At 43.5% G+C, this 26,500-nt stretch overlaps 1 long non-coding RNA gene across 1 annotated transcript in view; it reads left to right on the top strand.

The window, feature by feature from the left end:
* The window catches only part of LOC148149544 (uncharacterized), a 94,525-nt gene that overhangs the window by 53,652 nt on the left and 14,373 nt on the right, over window positions 1-26,500 (top strand). The window lies entirely within an intron of this gene.

Here is a 26,500-nt window from a genome sequence, read left to right as displayed (position 1 = left end):
TTAGTGGTATCAACCACTGAAATGCCTAAAAGAAAAGGAATGAAACTGAACAGATCACCGGCAATTCCTCCTTACTAATATCTGGGGGCTCCTGCCAAAATTGCAAGAGCTATCTCACAGACTAGTTGAAGAGTAGCCTGATGTAGTCATCTCATGAAATTATATCTTACATCCAATGTTCTAAACAACAATGTCACTGTCACCTCCAGATGTGTCCTGTCCCACTGTCAGGACAGACCCAGCAGAGGTGGTGGCATTGTGCTGTACAGTTTGGAGCAACCTTGAAAGTTCTCAACCATGACTGTGGGCCCCAGAAGTTTCATGGCATCAGATCACTCATGGACAAGGAACCCTCCTGCTGATTACCTTGTACAACATTCATCAGCAGATGGGGGCGGGAGGTTGAATCTGTGCTCCTCCATGTTGATTGGCACTGGAAGAAAGCACCAAAATGACATTATAGAATGTGCTCAAGGTGGGTGACTTTAATGTCCATCAATTCACCAAAGGTGGTAGCACCACTACTGTCTGAGCTGGTTGACTCCTATAGGTCATAGCTCCTAGATTTAGACTGCAGAAGGTAGTGAGGGAACTACCAAGAGGGAACAACATATTTAGCCTCACCAATTTGCTTGTCAATAATGCATCTGCCCATGACTGCATTGATAAGAGTGACTACTGCACAGTCCCTAGAGAGACCAAGTACTGACGATTTGAGGATACCTTCCATAATGTGTGACATTATCACGGTCCTTAATAAGAGAGATTTTGAAAAGATGTAGCAACTGAAGACATGAGACACTGACTACCCTCAACATTGTAATCCAATACAATCTGCAATCTCATGGCCTGGAATATCTCCTCCTTGTGGTTCTTGATACTTGGCTCAATGAAGCGTGATGGAAGACATGCTATCAAGCAGCACCTGCTCAGTGATGCCCAGTTTGCATTCTGCCAGGACCGCTCATTCCTGACCTCATTAGAACCTTGGTTCGAACATGGAGAAAAGAACTTAGTTCCAATGAAGGGCTGAAAGTGACAGCGTTTAATGTCAATGCCACGTTCAACCGTGTGGGGCATTAAAGAGCCTGAGCAAAACTGAAATCAATGGGTATTGGAGCTAAGCTAGTTGGAGTCCTATTTGGCACATAGGAAGATGGTTGAGATTGTTGGAGGTCAGTCATCTGAGCTCTGGGACATCTCTGCAGGAGTTCCTCAGAGAAGTGTCCTAGGCCCAAGCATCTTCAGCTGCTTCATCCGTGACCTTCCCTCTATCATGAAGTCAGAAGTTGAAATATTTGCTGATGATTGCACAGAGTTCAACATTAATAACTCCTCAGATACTGAAGTAGTCTATATTCAAATGCAGCAAGATCTGGACAATATCCAGGTTGGGCTGACAAGTGCCAAGTAACATTCATGTCACACGAGTGCCAGGCAATGACTATATTCAATAAGAGACAATGCAGTCATTGCCCCTGGACATTCAATGACATTAGTACTGCTGAATTCCCCAATGTCAACATTCTGGGGTTACTATTGATTAGAAACTGATCTGGATAAGTTGTATGAAAATGTGACGACACCAACAGATCAGAGGAATCCTGCAGTGAGTAACTCTCCTCCTGACGAGAAGATAACTTTTTGAGTGGAGTCCAAGACCACACTTTAATGAGATTCTTATTTAAGTTATCCTTACTCCATAAAGCCCACCCCTCATTGATTACTATCTTCCCATATTGATGCTACAAATTCTCATCTAATTAACCCTTAATGTAGCCATAACATGTTCCCTTGGTCAATTTAGTCCCCATCATCCCTTCGGAAATTAATAGATAATAAAATTCCCTTTTCACTTTTGAAATAAATCTAAATATATATACAAAGTATATGCAACAATAATATAGAACAAAGAAATTCAAAATGACAATGTATTTTATTCCATTACTTTTCTTTCTACATTAAAACTCTTTTTGCAGTGTGTCCAATCATTTCTTAGGGCTTGCTTCTTTCTTTGCAAAACAATCTGATAACTGAATACTGTTATTCACTCATTTCACCTTGAAGATTTCTCAAACATTTGTTTTATAATTGCAAATTTGTTCCTTTAGTCTTTTTTCATTCACACACTTCATTGAGTGAATGTTATCCCATTGTGACTCATTATCAGTACTGCTCACAATAACTATTGCAGCTGAAGCCCATTTTAACGATTTCTTAAAATATTTTCACTAAGCAAAATGCCAGTAAGAAAAATCTATCATTTCACGAAGAGCAAAGAGTATTCCATGACACTCCTGACTTTTGCCTTGCTGATGGTGGACATGGTTTCAGAAGTCAGAAGGAAGGTTACTCATTGCAGGATTTCTAGCCTCTGACCTGCTCTTCAGAGTCAAAGAGTCATGCAGCATGGAAACAGACCCTTCAGTCCAACCAGTCCATGCCAAATATAATTGCAAACTACAGTAGTCCCCCCTACCTGCTCCTGGCCCATATCCTTCAAAACCTTTTCTATTCATGTATCTATCCAAATATCTTTTAAATGTTGCAATTGTACCCACATCCAATACTTCCTGAGGACATTCGTTCAACACGCAAACCACCCTCTGTGTTTAAAAATAATTGCCTTTCACATCTTCTTTAAATCTTTCTCCTCTTACCTTTGTGTTAACACTAATTTTATTCAGGTCACCCTCAAGAGCTCACCAAACCTGTTAAATAATCCTCCACCCTTGTTGATTGTCAAATTTTTATCATTGATTAAAATAAAACCATTTTAAAATTAATTTGTTTTAAAGTTTGCCTACATTTGAGCTTCTACCTTAAAACAGCATGTAATTCAAAAGTGTTCATTTCATTCTGTAAAAAATGTAGAACTATAAAAACTTCAGTTGCATTTATTCTCTGGGTTTTGCCGACCATGAGAATATCTCAGTGCGATTGGTTGCTTTTCCTGGTTAGTGGTATCATTGTTGCTAGGTGCCTGAAAATTGCCTTGACTTGGCATTGGATTCAAATTAATGTTAGAAAACAGAAAATCCACACCAGAAATGTTGTTTGATTATTGTGGATGAAGGTATTTCTCAAGATTTGCAATGAGTGCCACTGTTTAGATGCTGACTGTGAAATGTTAATAAATGCAACTAAAAGAAGGGACTAATACACCACAATTTGTTTTGCAGATAGAAATCATGACAATATTTGATAACCCAGGCCAATAGACAGACAACTAACACCTCACTAATGCGACTTCTCAAGATTGCAGTAAAACCCCACAATATGAGTAATGGTTTTATTTTCATGTGCAGAATTTGTTTATATCTATGATCACTGTGGTAGTTTCAGATAACAGAAAAATTAACCATCAATTCAACTATTTATTCTTAACACAATTTTAAAATGTTTTGGAACTATTTTCTATGAGGTGTTTAAATGCTGTTTTTGGAGTAGCATTGATAGATTTGTGACTAAAAATATTTGATTGAAAGGGATCCCAGAATTTTGATTTATTTGAAATGTCAACTGACCCATAACAATTTGATAAGACTGTTATTTAATTAGTTGATTTAGATTTCACTGTTACAGTTGCAAACAGAAACTGACTCCAGTTTTCATAACCTGCTGTATACTGATGCATAAATTCAGCTGAGTTAGCTGGCGGGGAAATCATTTTTCACTTTTAAATCATACTGTCTTATCTGAGTTACAATTTCATGAATGCTATCCAGTTACATTGTTCAAATACCGGGAGTTAGACTCCTGATTAATCAGCATTTTTGTGATACTCAGTCAAAAGAAAATGCCTTTTACAGCTTCTTTATTCGCTGTCTTTTGCTTTTGGATCTGCAGAAAGTGGAGTTCATTCAGAGTTTTAATGATAGATTATTTGGATTAGATATTATTCTGAGAAATACAATTGTCAAACAATGTTGTAAGTTGTGGAAGATGTGTGCACTGTTCCATCTTGTCTACAGCATGATTAAAATTCTTTTCTGTCAGCTAATTCATTGAGAACTCAGACCATGAGGATGAATCAGAATTCAAATCATGCTTAAAGAATAGGCCTTTCATCTCTCTTTCAAACATGGTCTAGTTTTTATTTAACTGAACTAGTTGTAAGGGTAGAATGATAAATCAATCCTGGAGCTCACAGTTTCAGCCAGGTAAGCATTACAGAAATTAGAATTGAGGATTGGGGGAGGGGAAGAGGGGGTTGGTGGGAGGGACCTTGGTTAATAGGCTGGCAACAATCTGGATGCTTTTTTGCACTGTAAGAAAAATCTTGATGATATTAAGTTCTTTGGTGTTCATGAGGAACATGAAAATAAAGTCAAGTTATGGTCACTTCTGGTCCAGTAAAGGTTGGTTCTGAAATGGACGTGAGCATTCTCACTGGTGTTTCTCCTTTGCTGAATTGAATACAGATATAGACAATCTGACTTCACACCCAAGATCGATTGATTGCTGTGTATTTCCATGATTTTCCATGTCTACTTTGAGAAATACTGATATTTGTTTGCAATAGGCATAGAGACATAGAGAAGTACAGCATGGAAACAGGCCCTTTGGTCCAACCCGTCAATGCTGACCAAACCAAACTGGTCCCACCTGCCAGCACCCGGCCCATATCCCTCCAAACCCTTTCTATTCATACACCCGTCCAGATGCTTTTTAAATGTTGCAATTGTACCATCCTCCACCACTTCCCCAGCAACTCATTCCATACACGTATCACCCTCAGCATGAAAACATTGCCCCTTAGGTCTCTTTTATATCTTACCACTCTCACCCTAAACCTATACCCTCTAGTTCCAGACTCCCCCACCCCAGGGAAAAGACTTTGTCTATTTCTCCTATACATGTCCCTCATGATTTTGTAAACCTCTATAAGGTCACCCCTCAGCCTCCGACGCTCCAGGGAAAACAGCCCCAGCCTGTTCAGCCTCTCCCTGTAACTCAAATCCTTCAACCCTGGCAACATCCTTGTAAATCTTTTCTGAACCCTTTCAAGTTTCACAACATTTTTCGGATAGGAAGGAGACCAGAATTGCACGCAATATTCCAACAGTGGCCTAACCAATGTCCTGTACAGCCGTAACATGGCGTCCCAACTCCTGTACTCAATACTCTGACCAATAAAGGAAAGCATACCAAATGCCGCCTTCACTATCCTATCTACCTGCGACTCCACTTTCAAGCAGCTATGAACCTACACTCCAAGGTGTCTTTGTTCAGCAGCACTCCCTAGGACCTTACCATTAAGTGTATAAGTCCAATTTAAAAATTGGAGAAAAGGATTCAAATTAAGGGTAGTAAATATGTGAAATAACAATTGCAAAATGCTGGAAATACTCAGCAGGACAAGCAATGACTGTGCTGTGAGAGAACAAAGTAGCAATTCACACCTGTGACATTTCATCAGAATTATTATATTAATACTGATTACTAGTTAATTGGTAATAATGTTAAAGGAAGTGACGACATAGAGAAGAACAAAATGGAAGGTCTATGGTGACAAGGCAGGGGAATTTTAAGTTACAGACGGAAAAAGCCCAGTCATGGGATATGTGAAAAAAGAAATATTTAGATGAACCTTTGAAAGTAAAAAAAAACGCTCCATATGAAGTGTGATTTCATTTAACAAAATCAAAGTCTTCTGGATGTTACATAAGGTTAGGTTTAAAGAAGTGGCGATGCGTGCATATTATAAATAGACGAACTTTGTGTAATTGATAGCATGAGGTTGAGCTTTTGAAACCTGAGCTTGAGTTGGACTTTATAATTAGATATAAACGCCAAGAATGTTTGCTGAACCTACATAAAATATTTCTGAAACAAAAGCGGAAAGTGCTAGTGAAACTCAGCAGATCTGGCAGCAACTATAAAGAGAATCTCTGGTTTTCTCGCTATAGATGCTGCCAGACCTGTTGAGCTGCACCATCGCCTTGTTTTTGTTTCGGATCTCCAGCATCTGCAATACTTTGTTTTTATTTTTATATGAAATATTTCAGCCCCATGATGAGTGTGGTTTCTGATCCTGGACATGTGAAGAATGGGAGGGGGGAGAGCTAAATTGGAGTTTGTGGGGGGATGGTGGCGGGTGGTGGTGGTGGTGGTGAGAAAGAAAATAAGGAGTCCAGAGACAGCTGAAGGACCCAGGATCTATGATTTTATTCCTCCTGGCCCTGCCACCTGCGCCGTATAATCTTGTCTCTGTTGAATATAGCTTTTGTGTCTTTAGCTGAGAGTGTCCAAAGCTCTTGCTTGATAACCGAGGAGATTCAAATTGGCTAAAGACTGTGACAATGGGCACCACTTGGGAAGGCATTTTTCAGTCATCCAGGTGGCTCTTCTGGGTGAATGTGTTGGGTTCCACATTGTTTAGCATGGGGACATTTTTATAGCCTCTCACAGATCTGTCCTTGTGCATTACAAGGGTGATTTGTTTTTACCCACTGCCTAGCCTATACTGTTTTTCCTGTGTCTCATACCAGTTCTGATTGTAATTATTTTTTTCTGTTGGAGTGCTGCTTCCATAAGTGCTACTGGTGGCTTTTTCCATTGAAGTGATTTTAACCGTCTTTTAAAAGTTCTAAAATTAATGTACGAATCAAATCACCATTTGTTTAACAATCCAACTGGTAACTTGACTGCAGTGTTCTGGATTTGGGGCGACACAATGACTCAGTGGTTAGCACCGCAGTGCTAGGGATCTGGGTTCAATTCCACCCCCTGGTGACTGTGTCTGTGTGGAGTTTGCACATTCTTCCTGTGTCTGCATGGGTTTCCTCCAGCTGCTCTGGTTTCCTCCCACAATCCAAAGTTGTGCAAGTTAGGTGGATCAGCTATGCTAAATTGCACCATTAGTGTCCAGGGATGTGCAGACAAGGTGGGATAGCCATGGGAAATGCAGGGTTACAGGGATAGGGTATGGCAGTTGGATCAGGGTGAATGCTCTTTAGAGAGTCAGTGTGGACTCGATAGGCCAAATGGCCTGTTTCCACACTGTAGGGATTCTATGATTTGAGCCTTTTTTTCAGCTGGAGCCATTTAATCTGAAATAGAGCCTTCTGAACGAGTGTCAAAGAGAAATTGCTAGTGAAACTCAGCAGGACTGGCAGCATCTGTTGGAAGAAAGCAGAGTTAACATTTTGTGTCCAAGGACTCTTCATCAGAATTAATTGCACAAGGGAAAATTGTTTTTATGATGAAGGTGAGTTTTGGGGGCAGGGTTGGCATAGAAGGAGAGGTGAGTGGATAGGTGGAGTCGGAACTGAGAGAGAGAGATGAAAGGGGCAAGCAGATGAGGGGATTATTAATAGTAGGTCAGTAGAGAAGAGATGCTGAATAAGTGATAATGAGAGCTGAGAGTAGGAGAGAATGGTTAGGTGTTTCTGAAAGCAACTCTCATAATGTGATAATAGGACTAAGTATGGGTGAGAATGGATCGGCTGTGCATTCTCTCAGTTTCTCCATCTCTGTCAAATCTGTTCTGATGATGCTACCTTCTGCAGAGTAGGCCTCAGAGGCATCCACCCTTTTTTCTCAACTGAGGACTCACTGCTAGCATGGTTATTGTCTGACTCATCTCCTGCATTTCTGCCCTCACTCCTTTTCTTCCTTCCCACAGCACCGATTGCATCACCCTGGTCCTCACTTCCCACCCGGATCTGCATCCCAAAGATCATAACCTGCCATTTTTGTCACTATTTCTGTCACCTCCAGCAGAATGCCACCACCAAACATGCACTCCCCTCCCCTCCTTTGTCAGCATTGTCTGTTTCATTCAGCACATCTTGGTCTACTCTTCCTCCACTCCCAACACCTCCCCACACCCCACTGGACCTTCCCATGCAATCTCTGAAGGTGTCACATCTGCCAGTTTACTTCCTCCCTCCTCAGTATCCAAGGCTCCGAACACCATCTTCCAGGCAAAGTAGCAATTTACCTGCACTTCAGTCAATCTAGTTTATTGTATTTGCTGTTCACAACGTGGTCTCCTCTAAACTGAGGAAACAAAATGCAGACTGGGTGTCCGCTTTGCAGAACACCCATATTTCGTCCTTAAAAATGATTGAGCTTCGGGTTAGCTGCTATTTCAACACCCCATGTGTTCACATGTTAACCTTTCCAGTGCAGGCCTGCTGCAGTGTTCCAGTGAGCCTCAGTGCAAGCTCGAAGAACATCTCATTTTCCACTTTTCTAGATCCTGCAGCCTCTAGAACTCAAGGTTAATTTCAATAACTTTAGAGCCTACTTCTGTATATTTGTTTTTATCCAGCCTGCACCCACTTGTGTTATGACATGGGTTGTTTTAGCACAGCTGAAAAATGTGTTGCTGGAAAAGCGCAGCAGGTCAAGCAGCATCCAAGGAGCAGGAGAATCGACGTTTCGAGCATAAGCCCTTCTTCAGGAATCATTGTTTTAGCACAGCCAACCCATTCTCACACAAGCCTAATCCTTTATCACATAACACGGGTTGTGTTCAGCATAAACTACCCATTCTCTCCTAATATGATTATCACTTATTAAGCTTCTCCTCTGTCCTGGCCTAGAATCAATAGTCCCCTCAGCTACCTATCCCTTTCATATCTCTCTCTTCGTCCGTCTACACCGATCCGTTCCCACACCATTCCCCCAGACACAGAGACACACACACACACCTCGTTTTCAGCACAAATAACACTTTATCTGATCTTCCATCAGTTTTGATGAAGAGTCACTGGACTTATTGTTAATTTTGCTTTCTCCCCACAGTTGCTGCCAGACCTATTGGTTTTTTACCAGCAATTTCTGTTTTTGTTTCTGATTGCCAGCATCCACAGTTGTTTGTTTTATTCAAAAGGAACCCATTGACCTGAGATCAGGTGGAAAACTAGTTGAACTGGTCACAACAATAACCAGCTCACCTGGTAAATATCATTTCAATTGGTGAAATCACTGGTCTGATTGATTGCAATTGGAGGCATTTGAATTTAACAGGAAACCTCAGTTCAACTGGTCAGTTGGGCCAGTTCCCATCTTAATTTCCTGTAGAGAACTAGGTATACCACTTCAACAGATGTTATCTTTTGTATCTGAATAGTTTTTCTTTCATGGTTCTCATTTCTTTAATTCTTGTTGAGTCTTTTATCTGTAATACTACTTGATTTTTGTTTGTATTGTCTCCTGTAATTTTCCCCTCCCATAAACGTCAGTTATCATAAGTATATAATTCAAAAATAAAGTCAAAGAAAGTAGTTCATTCTGCCATCTACTGGCAAAATTGTTAACAAGACTAAAATTTACTTTAGAATTTAGTCCCAAACACCACAGTTGATTTTGTTATTTAGCTGCATATCTTCATCTAAAATACATGCATTATAATTATAAGTTTAACATGTTCGTTGGTGCTCTGGTGTTGTGATGCATGGTCATGACATTACATGAGCTGAAACTGCAATCCCAAAACAATTCTAACTTAGTAATTACTGTTGAATACCTTCATTGGCTCTGAAAGGCTAATTTTATACTTGTGGAATATGAAATTTCCCAACATTGATTAAAACATTTGTACTCACTGTATATCCATGACTGCGTCGCCAAATATGTGACGAATGCCTTTTACAAGTTCACTGATGATACTGCTGTAGTCAGTCGAATCTCAGATGACGATGAAACAGACTACAGATGCGAGGTGGAAGACCTGGAAAAATAGTGCACTGAGAACAACCTAGCTCTTAATGCCGAACTCATTATTGACTTGCAGCAGGATGTTACTCATGCCCCCCTACACATTAACAGCACAGAGGTGGAACGAGTTGGGAGTGGTCATCCACAACAAGCTTTCTTGGACCTTTCACTGGTTACAAAGGCCCAACATCTCTTCTTCCTCAGGCAGCTGAGGAAATTTGGCATGATGGCAAATACCCTTGCCAACTTTTATAGGTGTGCCATCGAGAGCATTCTGTCTGGATGTATCACTCAACTGTACCATTCAAGATCAGAGACGGTTACAGAGAGTGGTGAACTTGGCCCGGACAATCACAAAGGCCAACCTCCCATCTATAGAATCCATCTACCAGGCCCGCTGTCAAGGAAAGGCCACCAGCATTCTCAAAGATCCATCCCACCCTGGCAATGTTTTTCTACAACTTCTACCAATGGGGAGAAGGTACAGAAACCTGAACATACGCCCCGGCGGGTTTCATAACAGTTTCTACCCTACTGTTATTGGAATACTGAATGGACTCTCAAACTCTTAACATTCGCCTGTACCTGTGTTTCTGGTTTTGCTGCTGTTTACCTATTATTTACTTATCTATGCTACTTAACTCTGTGATCTGTCTGTATTACTCTCGAGACAAAGCTTTTCACTGTGCCTTGGTACATGTGACAATAAATTCAATTCAATCCATGCATTTTAAAATAGACAAAATGGCCTTTTTAAAAACTATTTATTTTAATACTGTAATATACTTGTTATCTGAAAACTTAAGTCAAAAGTGGAGGATCCTGTGTATTTTTAATGTCCTGGTTTGTTGTATATGCACACTTCAATGGGATTGCACCAGTTTGAACATTTGAACACAGATCAGTACAGCAGAGGAACAGGCCCTTTGGCCTACCATATTTGCATCGACCATGATGCATTCAAAACTAATCCCATCTGCCTGCACATGGTCCTTTATCCCCATCTCCCCTCTCTGTTCATGTGTCTGTCTAAAGCCTATTATACATTGACATTGTATTTGCTTCTACCACAGGTAGTAGGTTCCAGGCACCTACCATTCTTGTGTTAAAAGCTTGCCTTGCACACCTTTTAAACCTTTCCCCTTACGTTTGCTGCCTATTTAACATTTCCATCCTGGGAAAAAGAGTCCCAACTATCCACCCTATCCAGGCCTCCCATAATTTCATATAAATTCTATCAGGTCGCATCTCAGCCTCTGACACTCTGGCAGAAACAATCCAAAACTTGTTCAACCTCTCCTAACAGGTAATACACTCCAATCCAGACAACATCCTAGTAAACTTCTTGCACCCTCTCCAAAGCCTCCACATCTTTCCTGTAGGGTGACGCTGAGAACTGCACACAATTCTCCAAATGTGGTCTATTTAACGTTTTATGCAGCTGCAGTGTGACTTGCCAACTTTTATACTCTGTGCCCTAACTGATTAAGACATGCATGCCGTATACATTCTTTACCACTTTTCTTCACTCATGTTGCCACTTTCAGGCTTGCATCCCAAGACCCCTGCATATATCTGTGTTCCTAAGCATCCTTGCTGTCCGTACTCCAAGATGTTCACTTAACAAGGCATCACATTTAAACAATGTTGGAAAAGGGGATAGTCCTAGCACCCAGATCATGAGATTCTTTCTTTGATGCTAACAGTAAGGGTCTTTACTTTCCAGGCCAATAACAAGGAACTGCATTTTGCGGTCACAAATCAGGTGCACCTCTTGCCCTCCCCAATAAAATATAGTGTGTGGTGATGTTGGACTGGCACCCAATGTCACTTGATCTGTCTCTAATATTATTGAAGGTGTATGGGTGCCAAAAGCAAAAGCATACCTACAATTTAAACAATTTAATTTAAAAAAAAGACTGTTAAAGACCCACTTGGCTGCCACTTTACCATTTCATTTTCCATCAGGTGCATAGGAAAGAAACAGAGAGTGGGTTAAGCCAATGGGGACTTTATCTGGCCATTGCTTTTACATAAGTAAGAAGAGAGTGATAAGGGTGGGTGGCATCTGGAGACAAAGCTAACCTTTAGAGTGAGAAATCCAGCAGAGAAAGCAGAGCTTGTTCTCTGCTATAGTGCATTCCAGAGGAGTCTCCTCCTATAAAGGAGAAGACACAGAAGTAGCCATCCTTAAGTCCTCCCAAAATGCCACAGACGTTGCTCTCCAGAGCTAAGGGATGACTGGCTTCTTGGAGACAAAGGATACCAGGTGAAGGGTTGCTCATGAGGTCCCAGAGAGGAATCCGCAGAACAAGACTGTGACCTAGAGTGTTGGAGGCTGAGGGGTGACCTTATAGAGGTTTACAAAATTGAGGGACATGGATAGGATAAATAGACAAAGTCTTTTCCCTGGGGTTGGGGAGTCCAGAACTAGAGGGCATAGGTTTAGGGTGAGAGAGGAAAGATATAAAAGGAACATAAGTGGCAACTTTTTCACGCTGAGGGTGGTACGTGTATGGAATGAGTTGCCAGGGGAAGTGGTGGAGGCTGGTGCAATTGCAACATTTAAAAAGCATCTGGATGGGTATATGACTAGAAAGGGTTTGGCGGGATTTGGGCCGGGTGCTGGCAGGTGGGACTAATTTGGTTTGGGATATCTGGTCAGCATGGACGGGTTGGACCGAAGGGTCTGTTTCCATGCTGTACATCTCTATGACTATATGACTCTGTGATACTTTTGAGAATGAAGCACCTATCGGGGCTATCGCTGAGCAGGCCATTGCTCTTCTCAAAATGAGATTTTGATGCCTGGATATCACGCACAGGGTGGTGGTTGATGGGAAAGGTTCATCCTGGAGTTCAGTTACTCGTAGTGTGCCGCAAGGGTCTGTTTTGGGTCCACTGCTGTTTGTTATTTTTATAAATGAGGACGTAGAAGGATGGGTTAGTAAATTTGCGGATGGCACTAAGGTCGGTACAGTTGCGGAAAGTGCCGCGGGATGTTGTGGGGTACAGAGTGACGTAGATAATCTGTAAAGCTGGGCTGAGAGGTGGCAAGTGGAGTTTAATGCAGAAAAGTGCGAGGTGATTCACTTTGGAAGGAGTAACGGGAATGCAGAGTTCACGGTGAACGGTAAGATTCTTGGTAGTGTAGATGAGTAGAGAGACCTCAGTTTCCATGTACATAGATCCCTCAAAGTTGCCACCCAGGTTGATAGGGCTGTGAAGAAGCATACGGTGTGTTAGCTTTTATTAGTAGAGGGATTGAGTTTTGGAACCATGAGGTCATGCTGCAGCTGGTGTGGCTGCACTTGGAGTATTGCATGCAGTTCTGCTCACTGCATTATAGGAAGGATGTGGAAGCTTTGGAAAGGGTTCAGGAGATTTACGAGGATGTTGCCCAGTATGAAGGGAAGGTCTTACAAGGAAAGGTTGAGGGACTTGAGGCTATTTTCGTTAGAAAGAAGAAGGTTCAGAGGTAACTTAATTAAGACATATTAGATAATCAGAGGGTTAGATTGGGTGGACAGTAAGAGCCTTTTTCCTCAGATGGTGATGGATAGTACAAGGGGACATAGCTACAAATTGAAGGGTGATAGATATAGGACAGATGTCAGAGGTGGTTTCTTTACTCAGTAGTAGGGGTGTGCCTTCAACAGTTGTAGACTTGCCAACTTGAAAGGCAATTAAATGATCATTGGATAGGCATATGGACGAGAGTGTAAGTTAGATGGGCTTCAGATTGGTTACACAGGGTGGTGCAACATCGAGGACCGAACTGCTCTGTAATGTTCTATGTGCAGGTAAGTCTGCAATATTCTCTGGTTGCTGTCTCAGTAATTGCCCTGGTCTGCTGCATCTGACACTCCAGCAGGGGGAAGGCCTGATAGATGATCTAATAAAGCCACATCTTTGGTGATGGTTCTTAGGACGAGGCTGAGGATACAGACAAGGAGCCAAGCCATGGAACCCAGTGTACAACAACCTTTGGGTGGTACAGAGATACAGGAGTGTCTTATGTAGTCACGTAACCTTTCAACTAGAAACGTGGAATTGGTTAAATGATATATTTCTTCTTGTGCTCCCATGCATAAACACCTGGGCTGGCAGTATGCATACAAATGGTAATACACAATAGCAGGGCAATCCGAGGCACCCATGTTATGACAAGTTCCCTCGATAGTCAGTCAATTTAGACATAAGTTTAAATAAAGGTAATAAGGAAGTCAAATGGAATTTTGGCATTTATAGCTACAGGAATAGAGTGTAAAAGTAGAGAAGTGTTGCTGAAAATGAAACTGTACAAGGCATTAGTGAGACCACACCTGGAGTACTGTCTACAATTTTGGTTCCCTTAGTTTAAAAGTGGTTCACTAGTTTGATACCAGATATAAGAGGCTTTTCTTATGGAGAGAGATTAGGCCTAAACTGTTCATACTTTGAGTTTAGATGAATGAGAGTAAATTTAGTTGAGATATACAGGATTCCCAAAAAGATTGACAAAGTAAATGCAGGCAGGATGTTTCCTGATGTGGGGCAATCTAAAACGAGAGGTCATAGTTAAAGATAAGGGGTAGCTGATGTAAAACAACTCTCAAAGATTCATGAATCTTTAGGATTCACTGCCCCAGAGTGTGGAGTCTGCTGTGGCATTGAATAAATTTGATGGGAAGATAGGGGTTTTTAATTAGTAATAGATTGAAGGGTTATGGAGAAAGTGAAGTGGAGCCGAGATGAAATCAGCCATGATTATACCAAATGGTATAGCGGGTGCGAGGGGCTGAATTGCCTAATCCTGCTCCTCCTACTTATGTAAATTCAAACCCAGACACCATATATGTAAAACACAAATGAAGCCAGAACAGCATATATCTATAATCCTATAACTTAACACAGAATAGAAGCAGTATTTCTCCAGATAAAAGGACAATGTAATTAACTTTGTGAACTCGTGTGATTTAAAATTTATTTGAGTTACTTTGAGTGCGACAGTATGATGCTTCCTCCTTGTCATCGAGCTGTGCTGGAGACCGGCTACTGACTCTTTGCCTGTGATAACTCTGTCAGGCATTTTCATGTCACCTGAGGTTGGAAGGCCTCGGCATAGTTGGAGACACCCACACAACGTAGGAGTCTCGACTATCATCCTGGCACTCTGAGACATTGTTGTCAGTGCAGAGGGCTGGATGGAGTCAAAGTTGTCCCTATCAAGAACTTCCTGAGAGGTGCCTCCTGATGATAGTAGCTACTACTCATTGCTACTGAGATGTCCATTTGGAAATCCTTGTTTTCCTGAGAGGAACCAGGACCAGCAGCTCAGATACAAGGTGATGGAATGCAAGTCAGAATTCCTACTCTGTAATCTATCAGTGTACTGCAGGGTTTGGCCCTTCATGGTAGATGCTAGTCTTTCTGTGAAGGAAGCCAAGTGTTTGGAGTAGGTGATCACAGTGCTCATGGTCTGGATAGATTCCTCCAGTCCATGCTAATACAAGCAACCATAACCCCTCTGGCATCTCAGCCACATCTCACATCAGAATCCTTTGATGCCAAGCTGTGTTATGTTTACATCATTCTGAAATCCCCTTAAAACCACAGAAAGCCTAATTTGACACTTCTGTATATGTCCATTTACACGCTGCCTTCCAAACGTGACAGTTCAATTCCCAGGGGCACTACAGCCAGGTTCTTTGGATGACAAAAAGCTGCTGACCCTATTCTGCAATCTCCATCCATGCTTCTTTAGTCTGTCAGGGAGACCTCTTTTTCTTATCACTCAGCCTGAGGATCTCCCGCTGATTTCTCATAGCCATCAGGATCGTATTCTATTCTTTACTTTTATATATTCTCACTTAGAGGGGAGGTATGGACACAGGTTTTGCACTTCTTGCGGTGGCAGGGAAGGTGCCGGGAATGGAGGGTGGGTAGGTGGGGGGTGTGGACCTAACAAGGGAATTGTGGAAAGAATGGTCTCTCCAGAATGCAGATAGGGGTGGGGAGGGAAATATATCCCTCAGGATGGGGTCTGTTTGTAGGTGGCAGAAATGGTGAAGAATAATGTATCCTGAGGTTGGTGGGGTGGAGGATGAGGACCAGCGGTGTTCTGGTCATGTTGCAATTGGAGGTGTGGGGTTCAAGGATGGAGGTGCAGGAAGTGGAGGAGATGAGCTGGAGGGCATCATTGATCATGTGGGATGGGGAGTTGTGGTGTTTGAAAGAGGCCATCTGGTACGTTCTATGGTAGAATTGGTCCTTCTGAGAGCAGAGGCGGAGGATTCCCTCCTCAGCTCCCTTGTTCGGTCCATGCTCTCCACCAACCCACCCTCCACTCCTGTCACTTTCCCTTACCACTGTAAAAATTGCAACACCTGTGCTTACACCTCCCCTCTTACCTCAGTCCAAGGCTCCAAAGGATCCTTCCACATCCAACAGAGATTTACCTGCACTTCCACACACGTCATCTACTGTGTCTGTTCCTCCCGATGTGGTCTCCTCTAAAAGGGGAGACAAGATGCCTACTTGCGGAATGTTTCAGAGAACATCTCTGGGGCACGCACTAAACAATCCCACTGCCCTGTGGCCAAACAATTCAACTCCCCCTCCCACTCCACCAAGGACATGCAAGTCCGGGGCATCCTCCACTGCCAAACCCTAACCATCTGACTCCTGGAGGAAGAACGCCTCCTCTTCCACCTTGGGACTCAGCAACCACACGGAATCAATGTGGATTTCACCAGTTTCCTCATTTCCCCTCCCCCAATCTTATCCCATATCCAACCTTCCAATTCGGCACTGCCTTCTTGAACTGTCCTACCTGTACAACTTCCTTACCACCTATACACTCCACCCTCCTCTTCAAGATGTCACCATCACCCCCACCTTCATCCACCTATCACACTGTCAGCTACCTTCCCCCTCCAACCAGGCCCATCCCCCCTCCTATTTAGCTCTCAGCCCCCTCAGGCCATAAGCCTCTTTCCTGATGAAGGGATTATGCCTGAAACGTAGGTGGAGAGTTAGGACCGGGGTGTTCTGGCCTTGTTGCGATTGGAGGGGTGAGGACCACTCTTGCACCTCGGATGCTACCTGACTGGCTGTGCTTTTCCAGTGCCACACTCTTTGACTAGTGGTATATTCATGCCAGATATTTTCAGATCAATTGAGGGCACCCCAAAGGGGTGTACATCACAGCAAGATGCCAGGATAAGGTGATCTATCTGTGGCAAGAAGGCTGGGAAAGGGAGCATTGTGACCAGGGTACGCATAAAAAGACTCATGTGCACAGAGGTGGGCATGACATGAGGGAAAGGAGCAAAGGTGAAAGTCATGTGATTGTTCAGGAAGTGAGAGTAGGGGAATTTGTGGGTAAATGGAGCAGGCCTGGTTATTGGACTGAGTCAAGTTGATGAGATAGTAATATTGATGGGAAGGTGGGGCTGAGTCATAGGTAGGAGGCAAGTATGGGGTTCTGGGAGGTTGAGCATATTAACTCAATGGGAGGTGAAAATGTCTGTGTGGGCATGGGCACTTTCGATTGTGGGCCATATTGGCATGTAAATGGTTTCAGGAATTAGGTCCAAATTTGCAGAGAAAGACTTTGAGGATGATACAGTAGAACAGGATTATGATATTTGGATTGTAATTGGAAGAAGATGGTTGGTGATGCTGGATGGGGGGGTGGAATAGATGGTGGTGGAAGATTGGCAAATGTAATACACACCATTCTTATTGGCTGACGATCACGATGCAGACCCTTACACGTACTGAACATTTGCTGACCCAGACTGATTGAAGCCAAATCCTCGTAGCTATGAGTGAATTGGATGAGATTGTGACTCTGTGGATTCCCTAAGAACACTGGGGTTTCCTCCTACTGTGATAGATCTCACAGTGCCGCAATCCCACCAAAAATTGGATGATACATTTAAGTGTGTGCATGATCATCAAGGTTGGTTTTTTTCTCGGAGTTGGGGGTGGGGGAGGTGAATGGCTATGAGCCACCAATGAGTTGTACTGGATACTCCAATCATTCTAAAGATTAGAACATAAAACATAGAAGAATACAGCGCAGTACAGGCCCTTTGGCCCTCGATGTTGCACCGATCCAAGCCCACCTAACGTACACTAGCCCACTATCCTCCATATGCCTATCCAATGCCCGCTTAAATGCCCATAATGAGGGAGAGTCCACCACTGCTACTGGCAGGGCATTCCATGAACTCTCAACTCGCTGAGTAAAGAACCTACCCCTAACATCTGTCCTATACCTACCACCCCTTAATCTAAAGCTATGCCCCCTCATAATAGCTGACTCCATACGTGGAAAAAGGTTCTCACGCTCAACCCTATCTAAACCCCTAATCATCTTGTACACCTCTATCAAGTCACCCCTAAACCTTCTTTTCTCCAATGAAAACAACCCCAAGTGCCTCAGCCTTTCCTCATACGATCTTCCTACCATATCAGGCAACATCCTGGTAAACCTCCTCTGCACCCATTCCAGTGCCTCCACATCCTTCCTATAGTATGGCGACCAAAACTGCACACAATACTCCAGGTGTGGCCGCACCAGAGTCTTATACAACTGCAACATGACCTCAGTACTCCGGAACTCAATTCCTCTACCAGTAAAAGCCAGTACGCCATATGCCTTCTTCACCGCACTATTTACCTGGGTGGCAACTTTCAAAGATCTGTGTAGGTGGACACCAAGATCCCTCTGCTCATCCACACTACCAAGTATCCGACCATTAGCCCAGTACCCCATCTTTTTGTTACTCTTACCAAAGTGAATCACCTCACACTTAGCTACATTGAACTCCATTTGCCACCTTTCTGCCCAGTTCTGCAGCTTATCTATATCCCGCTGTAACCTGCCACATCCTTCCTCACTGTCAACAACTCCTCCGACTTTCGTATCATCCGCAAACTTGCTCACCCAACCATCTAGCCCCTCCTCCAGGTCATTTATAAAAATGACAAACCGCAATGGTCCCAAAACAGATCCTTGCGGAACACCACTAGTAACGGCACTCCAAGATGAACCTTTACCATCAACTACTACCCTCCGTCTTCTTCCAGCCAGCCAATTCCTAATCCAAACTTCCAACTCACCCTCAATGCCATACCTCCGTATTTTTTGAAGTAGCCTACCATGGGGAACCTTATCAAACGCCTTACTAAAATCCATATACACCACATCTACCGCTTTCCCCTCGTCCACCTCCTTAGTCACCTCAAAGAATTCAATAAGGTTTGTGAGGCACGACCTGCCCTTCACAAAACCATGCTGACTATCCTTGATCACATTATTCCTATCCAGATGTTCATAAATCCTATCCCTTACAATTCTCTCTAAGATTTTGCCCACAACAGAAGTGAGACTCACTGGCCTATAGTTACTAGGGTTATCCCTACTCCCCTTCTTGAACAAGGGAACCACATTTGCTAGCCTCCAGTCTTCTGGCACTACTCCTGTAGACAACGAGGACATAAAAATCAAGGCCAATGGCTCTGCAATCTCCTCCCTTGCTTCCCAGAGAATCCTAGGATAAATGCCATCAGGCCCAGGGGACTTATCTATTTTCACCCTTTCCAGAATTTCCAACACCTCTTCCCTACATACCTCAAAGCCATTCATTCTACTTAATTGTGACTCAGTATTCACATTGGCAACAATGTCCTGTTCCTGAGTGAATACTGACAAAAAGTATTCATTCAGTGTCTCCCCAATCTCTTCAGCCTCCACACGCAACTTCCCACTACTATCCTTGACTGGACCTATTCCTACCCTAGTCATTCTTTTATTCCTTTTATCAGATTGTCAACTGATATCTAGGGAATGGAGGGTGGGTCGTGTTGCCATAATGTTTGTTACTCACAGTTCTATTCTGAACATTGAGAGATTTGTTATCCTTGTCTCTGCTGTTGTTTGGAGACCTGTAATAGGAAACTCCTGTCTTGACTCTTGCAGGTTTTTGTAAATTCCTTTTATATATAGCAATTCTGTTCACTGTGCATCTCTCACTAGTTCAAGGTATTCTATCCTTTCTTCCCAATATCCTGTACATTGAAACATAGAAACTCTGAGCAGGAGAAGGCCATTCGGCTCCTGGTGCCTGCTCTGCCATTCAATAAGATTACAGTCAATCCTCTGTGATCTTATTAAATGGCAGAACAGGCACAAAGAGCTGAATGCCTCTTTTTGCTCCAAACCCATTGATGATTTCAATATCTTGATTGCTGATGTCACTACTGATATCCATCACCATCTTTGTATCACACCCATTTTCAACATACTGTAAAGGGACCTCAAATCTGAGTGAAGGATGCTGCACCTACAAGGCTCTACAGTCTGTGTGTTTCAAGGATCCAGTCTCCAAGCACATGTTTGAGAAATGGAGTTCAGAAGTAGCCCATGATCTTCCAGCTTCTTTCCCTACAGGTTAAAAACATCACTGAATTCACGAGCAGGATCACAGCTGTGATGATCCTGGGTTGTAGACAGTGGTTTCCTGTCTAGGAGTCTTTTAAACATGGCATCTGGCCCTTCAACACTGAGGCAGCAGCAATATCAAATACATCCTGCTTTACCCCAACCCACCCTCAGCTGTGAGATTTGCTGATCTATCTACAGATGCACAGTTTATCTCATTAGTTATGTCTGACAGACAAAGCTGTCCAGCAAGAACAGTGCACCTTCCAGTCCCACTGCAAAGCACAAGATCCCACACTAAGTAATATTCAATAGGTTCATTGCTTTTTAACTGGAGGTTCCCTTTTAAGTACCAATCTTGATTTGTGTGGATGTTTTGCTGCTGTTTGTCATGGTAAATGGAGATATTAAAACTCCTGCTCATTGCCAATGAAGTCTATTCAGTAAGTTGCTGATGCTGTACATTAATACCCCAGATTCAATCCTTGCCTGTGTGGAGTTATTTGGCCTCAGCCATGGGTTCGGAACAGGAAAATGCTCTTAAATTGCCATCTAGTGACTCAGTCTGGAAGTGTTAGTATATCGACTGTGAAAACACTACAAGAGGAAAGAGTGAGAAGGGGAAAGAACGCGGTCCTTGCGAGCAGACGTTTGAGAAAATAGGCATGACTTGTGGCTTCACTGAAAATATTTTGAGACAATACTTGAATTGGCAGAAGCATTGCAAGATGTAATGGTTTAGGAAGAGAACGATCAGCATGATGCTGGAAGATGTTAGCACCATTCTAATGGTGTCATTAGAAAACCCCTCATACACTTAGACCGTAACCCGCATGCTACTAGTACAAACTCCAAACTCTTAAAATAAATGATAGATATAAAAATAAGTCACGTCTTTGTATAATAGTGTCATAAGTGGCACGGTGGCACATGTGGGCGGCACGGTGGCACAGTGGTTGACACTGCTGCCTCACAGCGCCAGAGACCCGGGTTCAACTCCCGCCTCAGGCAACTCTCTGTGTGGAGTTTGCACATTCTCCCCGTGTCTGCGTGGGTTTCCTCCGGGTGCTGCGGTTTCCTCCCACAATCCAAAAATGTGCAGGTTAGGTGAATTGGCCATGCTAAATTGCCCGTAGTTTTAGGTGAAGGGGTAAACGTAGGAGTATGGGTCTGGGTGGTATACGCTTCGGCGGGTCGGTGGGGACTTGTTGGGCCGAAGGGCCTGTTTCCACATTGTAAGTAATCTAATCTAAAGGTTGGGATAATGCTTGGAAAATGACATTGGTCAGCTCAGAGTAAGAATCAACTGCCAGGCAGCAGACTTCAGTGGGAAGTTAAGCCACCTAGACTGGAAACAAATGTTGGTGGGAAAAGCGGTCTCTGAATAATAGCTGTTTCAAAGAGGAAATGATTATACAGTCAAGGTGCATTCTCTCAAAACATAGAGGTAGAACAAACAGATCCAAGACTCCCTGGGTGACAAAAGCAATAGTAATTAAATTAAAGAAGAAAATGTGTATTTATGGCAGGTGCTGGATTAGTGGTGCTGGAAGAGCACAGCAGTCCAGGCAGCATCCAAGGAGCAGCGAAATCGACGTTTCGGGCAAAAGCCCTTCATCAGGAATAAAGGCAGTGAGCCTGAAGCGTGGAGAGATAAGCTAGAGGAGGGTGGGAGTGGGGAGAAAATAGCATAGAGTACAATGGGTGAGTGGGGGAGGGGATGAAGGTGATAGGTCAGGGAGGAGAGGGTGGATTGGATAGGTGGAAAAGGAGCTAGGCAGGTAGGACAAGTCCGGATAAGTCATGGGGACAGTGCTGAGCTGGAAGTTTGGAACTAGGGTGAGGTGGGGAAGGGGAAATGAGGAAACTGTTGAAGTCCACATTGATGCCCTGGGGTTGAAGTGTTCCGAGGCGGAAGATGAGGCGTTCTTCCTCCAGGTGTCTGATGGTGAGGGAGCAGCGGTGAAGGAGGCCCAGGACCTCCATGTCCTCGGCAGAGTGGGAGGGGGAGTTGAAATGTTGGGCCACAGGGCGGTGTGGTTGATTGGTGCGGGTGTCCCGGAGATGTTCCCTAAAGCGCTCTGCTAGGAGGCGCCCAGTCTCCCCAATGTAGAGGAGACCGCATCAGGAGCAACGGTTATAATAAATGATATTAGTGGATGTGCAAGTAAAACTTTGATGGATGTGGAAGGCTCCTTTAGGGCCTTGGATAGAGGTGAGGGAGGAGGTGTGGGCACAAGTTTTACAGTTCCTGCGGTGGCAGGGGAAAGTGCCAGGATGGGAGGGTGGGTTGTAGGGGGGCGTGGACCTGACCAGGTAGTCACGGAGGGAACGGTCTTTGCGGAAGGTGGAAAGGGGTGGGGAGGGAAATATATCCCTGGTGGTGGGGTCTTTTTGGAGGTGGCGGAAATGTTGGCGGATGATTTGGTTTTTGCGAAGGTTGGTAGGGTGGAAGGTGAGCACCAGGGGCGTTCTGTCCTTGTTACGGTTGGAGGGGTGAGGTCTGTGGGTGGAGGTGCGGAATGTGGACGAGATGTGTTGGAGGGCATCTTTAACCACGTGGGAAGGGAAATTGCGGTCTCTAAAGAAGGAGGCCATCTGGTGTGTTCTGTGGTGGAACTAGTCCTCCTGGGAACAGATACGGCGGAGGCGGAAGAATTGGGAATACGGGATGGCATTTTTGTAAGAGGGAGGGTGGGAAGAGGTGTAATCCAGGTAGCTGTGGGAGTCGGTGGGTTTGTAAAAAATGTCAGTGTCAAGTCCGTCGTCACTAATGGAGATGGAGAGGTCCAGGAAGGGGAGGGAGGTGTCAGAGATGGTCCAGGTAAATTTAAGGTCAGTGTGGAATGTGTTGGTGAAGTTGATGAATTGCTCAACCTCCTTGCGGGAGCACGAGGTGGCGCCAATGCAGTCATCAATGTAGCGGAGGAAGTGGTGGGGAGTGGTGCTGGTGTAATTACGGAAGATCGACTGTTCTACGTAGCCAACAAAGAGACAGGCATAGCTGGGGCCCATACGTGTGCCCATGGCTACCCCTTTGGTCTGGAGGAAGTGGGAGGATTTTTACCTATTTATGACAGGTGTCAGGTAGTCAATACAGTTGATGACAAGCTGAATAGGCAGGTGAAAAAGCAGATATGAGAAGCAAAGAGAATTTGAGAGAAAACTGGCAACTGATATAAAACTAAGGCCCAAAGCCTCTATAAATATATCAACAGTAAAAGGGTGATAAAAGGAGGAGCAGAGCTGATTAGAGATACTTGCATAGAGATTAGCGGAGGTGTTAAATGAATGTTTTCCATTTGTCTTTACCTATGAAGCAGGCTCTGTCTACGGTATGGTGACAGAGGAGGAAACTTAGTCACGAGAAGTGTTTAAAATTGATGAGATATTGGATAAGCTGTCAGTAGTTCAAGTTGATAAGGTACTGAGACCAGATGGGCTTTATTTAATGATACTGAAGGAAGCAGAAACAGAACCAATTATGAATTTATTCCAAGTCTGATATGGTGTAATGAGGTAAGTTAGTGATATCACAGTAAAACATCCTCTTGGAGGTGGGAGAGAAATAATTGTAATTGAATTTTGTAGTAAGCTTGTGGAAGAAAAGGGAGACTGAAAATTAGACAACAGGTCAATTAGCCTGAAATGCAATGGCCAGGAAACTTCTGGAATTTATTATCAAGGAGGTCTGAATAATAGAAAAGGATAATGTGGAAATTTACACTGGCTGTGTTGAAGTTAAGAGCAAACCACCCAACAGTCAGTTAATGATTGTCGGACAGTTAGTTATGTTGAGGAGGACCTTCCATTGTGGAGGAAATCCCGTCTCTCAACCAGTCAATCAAATAACCAACTGCTGTCTAGTTCCTGCAATGCTAGTGGGACTCGTGTTCACTTCAGTGACAACTGGGCCAAGGAAAAGATATAGATAGAGCTTAACCAAAGGTCTTTGCATCAGGGTCACAATGGCAAATCCCAGTGATGGGCTGGGGAGTGTGGCACTCTGATTAGGTGGAGGGAGGGGTTTGGGGGAGTATCTTGGAGGGCATCTCCAATTGGTACATGTGTTCTGACAAAAAGTTAAGAACCTGGTGCCTGACCATGAGTATCCCAGTTTTCACTTGCAAACTTTGTACTGATCTCCCCCAATGCAGATAAAATCCCCGCTGACAGGAGGAGGCCCTCAAGTAGCCAGTTAATTGTCTCAAATGACCAGTGGGCAAGTTGGCCATCTGACCCCTCACCTGTCACAGGTAGAATGGTAGTGGGGACAGGTGAAGGGTGGATTGTTGGTGGACGCTGCAACATCTCAATGGCACAGGAAGGGAGAAGTACACAAGCTTCTGTCTGTTATTTGGAATTATCTTGTCATCCTGGATAGAGGGAAGAATGTCAGTGAGGGTACTACCATATCTCTATAGTGTAGAAATTGGCCATTCAACCCCATAAGTCTGCACCAAACCTCCAAAGAGCATCCCATCTAGACCCACACCCACCATTCCATCCTCACATGGATTTTTACCATGGCAACCTCATTTAATCTGCAAATCCCTGGATACTGTGGGGTAATTTAGCATGGCCAATCCACCTAACATACACATTTTTGGACTGATTTGGGTGTTGTGCATGTCATAACTCAATAGATGTAGGTATATGGAAACACAAGAGAGGGCATGAGGCTGGCATTGTTGGGAAGTATGAGAGGGTGAGCTGGACTGTAAGAATGTCAGGCATGATTGCTGATTGGAGAGTGATGGGCTATGAAGCATTTAGTAGCATGTGAGGTTCATGGTGTGAGGGATAGGAGATTACCTTTCAAGTGATCACTTACGTGATGTAGCTGAATTTTTTTTCTGCACTGCAGTCAAGTTCATGGAGGCAGACTCCTTCAATTGACCTTCCTGGCCACATGTTCCCATTCTTATTTTTAAGTGTGCAAAGATTTCTGTGGAAACATAACTTCTCTCCTTTCCAGTTACATCACTCTGGTCTTCCACATCCCTCCTGACAACTTGGAAGCTCTCTTTTGGTTTATTGCTCCATTTTCTGACTTTATACTTTCCAGCCAAGTCTTCCTGATACTACTGGAGTAATTCCTGCCGAATGACAGCAGCTCCCCTTTAAAGAGGGGCAGAATATCCTGAGGAGGTCCAGGCTAGCTGCGTGTACACACGTTCCAGGCTTTTGTTGAATCTGCAGCCTATAAACAGTGCATGCTCCATTGGGCCCCATATTTGCAATTATGTTAATGAACAGCCAGAAGGAAATTTACATTCTGGATTAGACCCATCACAATCCTTGCACTGGAAAACAGACCTTACTGTATATTCCCCAACTCCCACCCCACAAAAAAATCATCAAGCCAGTATTTCTAACACTGACAAAATTACTTAGAACATAGAACATAGAACATAGAAGAATACATCGCAGTACAGGCCTTTGGCCCTCGATGTTGCGCCGATCCAAGCCCACCTAACCTATACTAACCCACTATCCTCCATATACCTATCCAATGCCCGCTTAAATGCCCATAAAGAGGGAGAGTCCACCACTGCTACTGGCAGGGCATTCCATGAACTTACGACTCGCTGAGTGAAGAACCTACCCCTAACTTCAGTCCTATATCTACCCCCCCTTAATTTAAAGCTATGCCCCCTTGTAATACCCGACTCCATACGCGGGAAAAGGTTCACACTGTCAACCCTATCTAACCCCCTAATCATCTTGTACACCTCAATCAAGTCACCCCTAAACCTTCTTTTCTCCAATGAAAACAGCCCCAAGTGTCTCAGTCTTTCCTCATACGATCTTCCTTCCATACCAGGCAACATCCTGGTAAACCTCCTCTGCACCCGTTCCAGTGCCTCCACATCCTTCCTATAGTATGGCGACCAAAACTGCACACACTTGTTTGCTAATAGGTTCTCGTTAGTTGGAAAGTGCTGGATTCTGACAAATGTACAGACTAATATTCTGAGTCACTTAAATTTGTTTGTTTTTCTAGCTGAAATATGCCCACTTACTAGCTCTGTACAAATGACGGTTTATTTTTCAAGGATAATGTTCCGGAAACAGGTTTTATCATTCAACAATCTCCAGTGCAAACGTATTCTGATTTGTTCCTTCCTGTGCTGTACAAGAAGTTCAGTTTTGTCCTTTTGAAATGAACAAAGACAGAAACATCATCTAATTTGACAATAATGCATTCCACTGTTTTGTACTGAACAATCTTGACAGCAGTGAATATTTCTGATATGGAAACAGGAAATAAATAAAAACAGGAATAGGCCATTAAGAATTCAGTGTGATCATAGTTGATCCTCTATTTCGATGCCATACTTCTATTCTCCTCCCACACCCTTAACAGCTTCAGCTTCCAGAAATGTCTCT

The sequence above is a fragment of the Chiloscyllium plagiosum genome, unplaced genomic scaffold (genome assembly GCF_037043375.1).
Source record: "Chiloscyllium plagiosum isolate Xiang-an unplaced genomic scaffold, Cpla_swu_hap1 HiC_scaffold_7, whole genome shotgun sequence".
Lineage (NCBI taxonomy): Eukaryota > Metazoa > Chordata > Chondrichthyes > Orectolobiformes > Hemiscylliidae > Chiloscyllium > Chiloscyllium plagiosum.
The sequence above is the reverse complement of the archived record's forward strand: the minus strand, read 5'-3'. Positions and strand labels throughout refer to the sequence as shown.